This window comes from Sesamum indicum, unplaced genomic scaffold, assembly GCF_000512975.1.
Source record: "Sesamum indicum cultivar Zhongzhi No. 13 unplaced genomic scaffold, S_indicum_v1.0 scaffold00240, whole genome shotgun sequence".
Classification (NCBI taxonomy): Eukaryota; Viridiplantae; Streptophyta; class Magnoliopsida; order Lamiales; family Pedaliaceae; genus Sesamum; species Sesamum indicum.
This window is the reverse complement of record NW_011628134.1, coordinates 23,623-33,590: the sequence shown is the minus strand read 5'-3', so window position 1 is coordinate 33,590 and position 9,968 is coordinate 23,623. Positions and strand designations below refer to the sequence as shown.

General features: G+C 37.5%; 1 pseudogene; it reads right to left on the bottom strand.

Moving 5' to 3' along the window:
- Nucleotides 1-1,324: 1,324 nt before the first annotated feature.
- LOC110011423 lies at nucleotides 1,325-7,020 on the bottom strand (annotated as a pseudogene).
- Nucleotides 7,021-9,968: the final 2,948 nt, after the last annotated feature.

Here is a 9,968-nt window from a genome sequence, read left to right as displayed (position 1 = left end):
TGGGTTGAGTGGCTGCAGCTCGGACGACTACAAAATAATTCCATTTGGACTGTTGACGAGAAGGGTGGATCGTGGGGTTGGAGAAAGCTGCTTCGTCTACGCAGCCTTATCAAACCAATGGTGGAGTGTCGTATTGGAGATGGAGGACCTTCTATCTTTGGAAGGATCCATGGCATCCCCTTGGTCCCCTGATTTCTCGATTTCCACGAGGACCGAGTTTACTTGGGCTTGATGAATCTACCAAGCTCAATACGGTTATTGATGAGGGCCAATGGCACTGGCCCCTCATAACGGATTTGGAATGCCTTCAGATTATTTATATCCATGATGGAGATGATAGAATCCTTTGGCGTTTCCCGGATGGCAGACCCACAGCCCAAGCCCTATACAGACTTATCTGCCCGCCCGGACCGAAAGTAGGTTGGACTTCTACTACTTTCGGGTTCGTTAAAGATCCCACGACATTGTTTTATCCTATGGATGGCTATTCAGGAAAAACTACCAACGACAGACAAACCCTGGCTCACACACATTGGAGGGTGTATTCTTTGTGATGAAGAAACAACCGAGACACATAATCATTTATTCTTCCGATGCCGATATAGCAGAAGATGCCTTATAGCCATACGGGAAATAATTCGATTCGATTGGCCCAATCGCACATGGGCAATGGATGTGGAATGGGCAGTAAAAAAATGGAGAGGGAAGCATATCATCAATGCAGCATACCGAGCGTTACTTGGATCATTGGTTTACCACTTGTGGTGAGAAAGAAACTCCAGACGGTTCCAGCAAAGTGAACACCTTTTTGGGTAAAGGTAAATTTCATTAATAAAGTAATGGTATAGTACAACATGTGTTCGCACATGGCAAAGTGAACACCTGCCTAATGTATTGGCTTCTCATATTATTGACGATGTTAGGCAGAGGATTTTGAGCCTTAATCTTTCCAGTTCGATTAGTACATGTGCTCTTTATAGACTATGGCGTATCCCTTGGCCTGTCGAGGGACTACCCAATTAATTGTTGTACTGTACCATATTTTTATTAATGAAATTTACCATTACCGAAAAAAAAAAAAAAATAAAATAATGGTATCACCTGGAAGATAGAAACCATTTGTACTATTACTTAAAGTAGATTTCCTTTATTAAACACAAGGTATCTAAGGAGGCATTTTAAGGAACAAATCTCCAGTAATCTATTTTTTGTTTTGGTTACCCAATCTTGTGCAAACCTTCACCCCTATGATAATAAATAACAACATAAAATGACAAGACTACTAATAATAAGAGGTCAAATTGGAAGCCTAATAAAGTTGAACTCAGTTAGTATTAGTATGTGAATGTAGAACTTCATCAGGTTGCTCAGCCCCATGGGCAGACTTCACCTCAGAAACTATATTGAATGACTGTTGAGATTCACCAAATGTATTATTCTTTAATAAAACCTGATTTTGACAATGAACAATAAGATCGCTTCAAATATGGGAGATCTAGCAGATATCAGAGAAGAGGTCTCTAGCATATAAATTGTAAATAAGTAAATAGATTTCTCGCTGTATGAATCTGGAAAAAGTGAGTAGAATCGCTGACCTCAGCTGCACGGATTTTATATGGTCGAGACACATAGTCCTCCAAATCTAACTCATCACTTAAATTCATTTTAGCAGTGCAAACCTGCAAACAAGGCCCATTTTCTATCAACTATAAGAACACAAAGAAACTACAGTTTACGGTGATAGAGAAGTTCAAGCATCTATGTCAATCTTGATGTAGAAAGACTTTCTTCCCATGGTTGCATGAACTCTTTTCTCCTTCACCAAGGAGGATTGTCCCTTTCTTCTTAGCCTCTTTCGTTGCAGTTTCTCCTCTTTTAAAGGTATGGTTGAGACTTCTTTTTGTGAGTGAGATATGAGGATAGTTTAATAAAAATGCCGTTTACTTTAAGAACCAGCAAACGTCAAATAGTAAATGATCTTCGAGATTTAGAGGGTAGGGACCAAAGTGTCTGCTCGGTTAGTTGCAATGATAACCTTCATATTAACTGACTGGTCAAATCCATCCATCTGTAAAGACAAAGTACATTATAATTTAGAATGTTAATGGTATAGGATGAGAGATGGGTACTTGAATACCACTCTTTCATACACGTAGGAAATACTCGATATGTTGGCCTGAAGGTATACACACGACTGAGCGCACACGCATATGTTTCAACCTGCAATTGTCCTGATACAATAAAAAATGCTTGCCTCGCCTCGCGAAAGAGTCTTCAGCACAATCAATTTTTCCATCCTTATTATGAATGCCACCACCAAACATCTCTTAGCCAAATTGTATATTTCATGTAGCTTTGAGAGGTTTTCTTTACCCTGTGCTAATAATAGGGTCATCTAAGAGGAATAATCCATAAAATAAAAGACAACTATAATAATATAGCCAAATTATCCGACCGCGGTAGTTTTCCAGCGCTTAGACCCATTTCTGATAGTGTCTAACGTCGGTCTCACAATCACCTCTCCATTTTGTAGTGTTGGAGCAATGAACTTGAGGGTCTTCCGCGATGAGTGGTTAAATGCATGCGCAATTTTATCGTCAATAATTGGTTCGGGATATGCATTCAACGGAATATTACCCACGTACAATCCCGTTTGTACTGGAGCAACAAATGATTTTTCCTTCGCCATGTTACACTCCACATTCTCTGCCATTATGTTGTCAAGAAGTTGATTTTTTCCTACATCATTGATGACATCAGCAGCAGCATCACTGCTCACATAAGCCCTAATGTCATCTCTATCATTGCTGCCATCAGCCCTAGCGAGGCTGATGTCATCAAAAGTTACATCCAATCTTTGCGCCAAGTCAGCCGCTGAGTTGGGCTCCACGTCATCGTCCACATCCCCAGATCCGATCGCCACCTCACTGTCCACGTCTCTCGCCGGCGGTTCAGTCGGAAAACACGTTTGCACCGTCTCAGATCGCCGGAGGAGGTTTCCAGCAACTAACTTCGCCGGTTGCGAAGTTTCCGCCATCGTCAGTCCATCGGCCCCATCGTTTTCCGTCGTCTTCCCCATCATGCTCGCAGGCAGAAGACTCCGGTAGGCCTGGCGCCTCGCACGAGCAGGATCTGTTGTCCTCGGCATCATCCTCTCTGGCGAAAAACAACGCAGCATCGCAACCTTGTCAAATCGCATTTCCCATTTTATTCGAAGTTTCTCAAGGGCTGCCGTTGATTCATGGTCGGTTTTATCAATTACCTTGTGTGCAAGACGAAGGAATTCAACCATATTGAAAGAGGATTTCAGCCGTTCTCCATGGTTTTCGTTCAGATTTGCGCCGTCAAACCCTAGATTAGGGTGTCGCACTAGGTCTTCGTCTTCCACGTCCAAGATTGGATCTTTTTCGATGGGTATTACTCCTTCACCCTCGCCATTCGTACGGTTGTCGTCTGGCATAGCCACAGCCTCCATAACAGTAGCCGTCGCTTCGTCTTCCTCAGCCGACTTTTCGGCTTCCACGGGCGTCGTTTCATCTTCGTGGGCGGCGCAAAACCCTAATTCTGAAAGTGACGAACCAGGGCCTAAATCAACTGCTTTTCCGCCGAAAATGATTCCCTTGCCATCCTTATCACCATGCCAGCATAGGAGAGTATCAGAATCGCCATTAATCTCCTCGATCCGAACCTCCATCAATGGAGGATTTGCAGTTTTATCATGTATTTGGCCGAAAACTTGCCCACGCCGGACTGTCTCTTGCCAGAAACCATCATCGTCAACCCCCTCGTCGTCGGCCGCCTCATCGCCGTCGTTCCCATGGCTGCCGGCCGGAATATTTTGGACTTGGGGTTTAGTGTGTGAAATCGAAGGTGTGCGGGTGTGTGAAAGAGAATTGAGAGAAAATTGAGAGTCCATTTTTTTACCGTTGCAATTTTTTTTGAAGTTATTGCCTCCCACACAACGAAATACTATTATTAGCTAAGCTTATCAAACTCCCTAAACTTAAACAATTTTTGTCCTCAAGCAAAAGTCCGACACTGCAAAAAACATGTTCTCAACATTGTGCTAGTATTCCGTAACAACAAATGTAACCTATAACCTATATACAGATAATCTCAAAACACAAATGCCGTAATACGTTATGCAAACGCTAACTTTTCATAATGAGGGTAAGAGGCCAATCACATCACAACACTTTGTCTCGCCAAGTAGAGAGTAGAACAATCAAGCTTCCACAAAATCATAGGTTTCTAAATGTCACCATACTTGTCACTTCGACACAATACCCTTTATCTCCTTATTTCTGCCTAAGTTGGGACGACTTTTGTTGTTCTTTCTTTTCTTTGGCCACCAATGATTTTTTTTCCTTTTTTTCTTCCCCTTTTGTTGTCACGGCTTTTATTTCCTTTCTTTTTTTCTTTGTTTTTGCCTGTGACTTACGTTCTTTAGGCCGTATTTCGGTCTTTTGACGCGAATGACAACACTTATGGTGAAGACACCCGGTTACTCAACCAAAAAACGTCGTATTTCGGTTTTTTGACGCGAATGACAACATTTGTGGTGAAGGCACCCGATTACTCAACCAAAAAACGTTTTACCTAAAGTGCTTTGCATACGAGGCTTTAGTCACCGTTTTATGTGATAACAACATTTGTGGTGAAGTTATCCAGTTACTAAGTGACCTAAACCAGCGGAGTAGATGTAGTCTTCCTTTTTCTTGCTATTCTTTCTTCTTTTTTTTTTTTTCATGGTAAAAGAGATTTCTAAGGGGAAGGGCCTTTGAATTTTTCAAAATGATGCATGTCCCATGTTAAGCTTATAAGGATCAATTGGGCGACGTTTTGGCAAACAAATATGATTTCACAAGAACTCCTATGATTGAGTGGAAGCAGAGACATTCCAACTCTATTTCAAAGTAATTCAAAATGCATGATATTAGGCCTCAACTACTCCACATTTACTCAGAGCAACAATCACATAACGCAAGTGCACATTCATGTCTCAATCTTATGCTTCCTAACTCAGATTTATTCATCAAATTACCAACTATCATTCTTGATAAACTCGAAAAAAAAGTAGTTTGATAATATAACAGAAGACAAATGAAAACTTAAAAACGTGGAATTCTTTACATTTGAAATAGTTTGTTGGGTCCTTCAAATGAAAATTGGATGAGTACTTCCATGTTATTTTAATTGAACCAAGAGTCTACCCCCAAAATGCTAAACAAACATATTGACATTCCGACAATCAAATATGTCTCACAAAGCTTGATATACCATAAAGAGCAAGATATATTGTTTACTTGAATGAGAATACACTGAAGTGCATATAAACAAAAAAGGATAAGAAACAACCACAGTAGTAAATCAATTGGAAAACCACTAAAAAACCATCCAAGTATATTTTTCAAAAGAACAACTTGCTAGATCTAAAGAAAAGTACCTTTGAATATCAAGATTTCAAGACAACAATACATGCACATAAAAGGAAACATGTCTAATGAATAAAATGAAAAGAGGAAGCCAAGAAAACTTTTTACCACCATTGTGACTTTGCAAAGACTTTTTACTTTTTTTAATCATCATCTGTTCATTGTTTTCAAAGCCCCAACCTCCATCACAGCTGTAGTAATCCTCCTCGTTGCCACCTCATACACATTTCCTTCGTAGCTACCATGCATGAAGACAAATGGATAAGTTTGCAATTCCTCAACCTAAACCACTGCATGTTCATAAGAGGAATTAATGTATTGTGTGTCATTGGGCAACTTTGAATAAATAAATCAGAAACAGGGTTTACTTCTAAAGCCTTGATGATTCCCTCAAGCTCTATCACCTTCTGCAACCATTCCTCTGAACTTCCCTTATACATATCCACAAGCTTGCTCACCTATTTAGTAGTAGAACATTCAAATACAAACCAACTGTCAAATGCATAGATATGGCAACATGTCTGCATGTAAACGACAAACCACCAATGTGATGTTTAAAAAAGATAAGTTAGAAGGCCATCATAGAACTAAAAAAAAATATGAAACACACACACCACACAACAGACAAACAAAAGAAAAGTGAGAGACTTTTAAACAAGACCTTTGAGTTTTGTTATGCTTTGTTATGATGATCGTCATACTTTAGACTAAATCATAGAATAGGTCAAGTCAAACTTTACTCAAGCAATTAAATCATGAAGTCACCACTACAAGTATATACCCACACGCAAAGTATGATTCACAAAGAAAATGGAGATGCAATTAGTTATTTTCTAAAAGCACATAGGCTTCATCTGATTACGTTTTTAATAATCCTTTTCTAACAACTGCTTATGATGCTGAAAGCGAAGCCTGAATTTTGAAGGCAAATTTCAAGTTTTAAATCATATCAATTCAAAATATCAGAGTGACCCTACCATTAGGAAAGTAAGCAAGGCTTACCAAATGTGGATTAAGAATACAATTAAGACGAGATCTATTTCTTAATGTTGGATCGGTTATCCACACTAAAGATACAACTGCATTCTATTGATAGTACAAAGTCTTAACTCGAGAGAAATGTTTGCTACCACTCAATCAATTTGATAACGTAAATTGGAATTTGAGGGAAAAGAAAATTTTTATCTTCATACATTGTTATTATTTTTCATCTTCATCTATATCTCAACATACCTGATTCAAGAGTTCTATTAGAATCTGCTAAACCTCTTGATCAGCTCCAGTTTGAGCATCAAATCTAGCGGTAGAAATTGTATCAACCTCATAAATGAAAACGTTTGCAGGTACATTTTCTTTTGCAAGCCGAAAAACATCACGAACCCTTCGCGGACCCTGGAGGCATTTTGGACCAGTAGACCTGTTTGTTATGTGGATACAGTGACAAGAATAAAGCCTTCAACTGCAATATCTTCTTAAAAGCAAAACAAAAGTAACACCGCAAGAAATGACAAAAGTATGTACATATAATCCTAAGAACAAGTAAAAGTACTACGAAAAGTTTGTGTTACCTATTCCAATCTATCATTTTCTACAAAGAAATTAACAGCCTATGACCACCAAAGATGAAGAGGAATTGGTAAAGGGAAGAATGACAAAGATATGTTTCTATCAGCAAACCATAAAAGCGAGCATGCACAAAATGTAGAAGGCAATCCATATTCCATGTATGTTCTTTCTACTCCTTAATAGTCTTTACTCATTTTAGAAGGGTAATATGAAGAAAGAAAGAGAACACAATGAGTGCATATACAACTTTTCAACTATTTGCATCACAAAATTTTCTTCACATGGATCTGAATAGATCATATAAAATCCAAAATTTACTTTGCTGGTGATCAAGAAAATGCCTCCTCCGTAAACATCGTAGGTCAAATGAAATGCATCACTAGATTTAGTTAAAGTTTTCAAGAGGCATTTCCTTCCATTGATTCTCCATCTCTTAACCATCTTTTGATAATTTATCCAATTATTACTTCCCAAGAAAATGGTTATCCTACAAATTACCGAATTAGCATGATATGTTTTATGTTTAGAAAACAAGACTCTGGCTTCATTGAAGACAAGATGGCTTTTGGACAGAAGTGAAAATATATATGCTTGCATAATACGTTCTTCATATAAAATGGCTCGTGAATAAAAGAGAAGCAAGGTCTGTTGGAATTAAGTATTTGCACCAGCAAAAGGTACTCCCAAATAGACATGCTACCTAGAAGGCTAGAACTCTGTAGGAATATAATTGAGGGGATGGATTTGTTATAATTATATATTTGAGGGGATGGATTTGTAGGTTTTCTTTTCTTTTTTTCTTTTTCAATATTTTGAGACAATATTTAACTATTACATTAAAAACATCTCCATACTTATTACCAAAGAAAATTTCATTTTTGGTATTATAATTTAGTATACTTTGCAATATTGGTATTATGTTTTTTGAAATAGCTTGAAATGGTACCAAAAAAAGGCTTTGTTTGCATTTTTTGTACAGTCATTAGATTTCTAATGGCAAGGCCACGTGGCCATTAAGTCATGCAGCAAGGGCAAGGGAGGGCACAAAACAAGAAACTTGCAATTTTGGTACAACAATTTAGGATACCTTGCAATAGTGGTATCATATTCTCCAATTCCGTTAAGGATTTGTGTGTAATACTTTAGGTTTAGTTTTAGCTAGACCTGGGCTTGAATCCAATATACAATTTATTTGGCAACTTATTTGCGCTAAATTAATTAATCACCATGAATTAACCACCCTCCGTAACCCCTTAATTGGAGGGGTACCCATTACCGTGGGTTACCATTTAACAATGGTTTAAAGCACTAGATAATAGGTTAAATTTTCATGAACCTATCGGCTATGCGTACCATATGATATGGTGCTTCTGCCGCATAACCTCGCGACCAAAGCATTTGTGCGGTAAATTTTCTAAGCGTAATAATGACCACAAGTTAGTATTAAAGGGAAACAAACTTGCTGTAATAAAACTGTGTAAAACAACTAAAATCTTGAATATTCTCAGAATTTCGATGAAACTTGAACCAAACGTAGTGTCTAAACCCAGGCATTTTTGAAGTAAATTTGCTAAGTGTAATAATAACTACGAGTTAATATTAAAGGGAAACAAAGTTGCTTTAATAAAACCGTGCAAAACATCTAAATTTTGAATGTTTTCAGAATTCAATGAAACTTATCCCAAACGCAGGTGTAGTCCCAAGAATTTGTGTGGAGAATTTGCTAAGCATAATAATAACTACAAGTTTGTATAAAAGAAAAAAAACAAATTTGCTTTAATAAAACCGTGCAAAATAGCTAAATTTTGAACTTATTCAGAATTCGACGAAACTTGATCCAAACGTAGGTCTAGACCCTAGCATTTGTGCGGTATATTTGGTTAAGCGTAATAATAACTACAAGTTAGTATTAAAGGGAAACAAACTTGCTGTATTAAAACTGTGTAAAACAACTAAAATTTTGAGCATTCTTAGAATTCGACGAAACTTGACCCACACGTTGGTCAAGACCAAAGAATTTGTGTGGTGAAATTGTTGAGCACAATAATAACTACAGGTTTTTATAAAAGAGAAGAAACAAATTTGCTTTAATAAAAACGTGCAAAACAGGTAAATTTTGAACGTTCTCAAAATTCGACGAAACTTGACCCATACGTAGGTCTAGACCCAAGTATTTGCGCGGTAAATTTCCTAAGCATAATAATAACTACAAGTTAGTATTAAAGGGAAACAAACTTGCTTTAATAAATCAGTATAAAACAACTATATTTTGAGCGTTCTCAGAATTCAACGAAACTTGACCTAAACGTAGGTCTAGACCCAAGCATATGTGCGGTAAATTTGCTAAGCATAATAATAACTACAAGTTAGTATTAAAGGGAAACAAACTTGCTTTAATGAAACCGCGCAAAACATCTAAATTTTGAATGTTTTCAGAATTCTACAAAACTTGACCCAAACGTAGGTCTAGACCCAAAAATTTGTGTGGCAAATTTGCTAAGCGCAATAATAACTACCAGTTAATATAAAAGGAAAACAAACTTGCTTTAATAAAACCGTGCAAAACAGCTAAATTTTGAACGTTCTCAAAATTCGACGAAACTTGACCCAACCGTTCGTCTAGACCCAAGAATTTGTGTGTTAAATTTGCTAAGCGTTATATAAACTACAAGTTTGTATAAAAGAGAAAAAACAAATTTGCTTTTATAAAACCGTGCAGAACAGCTAAATTTTGAACGTTCTTAGAATTCGACGAAACTTGACCCAAACGTAGGTCTAGACCCAAGTATTTGTGGGGTAAATTTGCTAAGCGTAATAATAACTACAAGTTAGTTTTAAACCGAAACAAACTTGCTGTAATAAAATTGTGTAAAACAGCTAAAATTTTGAGCGTTATCATAATTCGACGAAACTTGACCCAAACTTTGGTCCAGACCCTAGAATTTGTGTGGTGATTTTGCTAAGCGT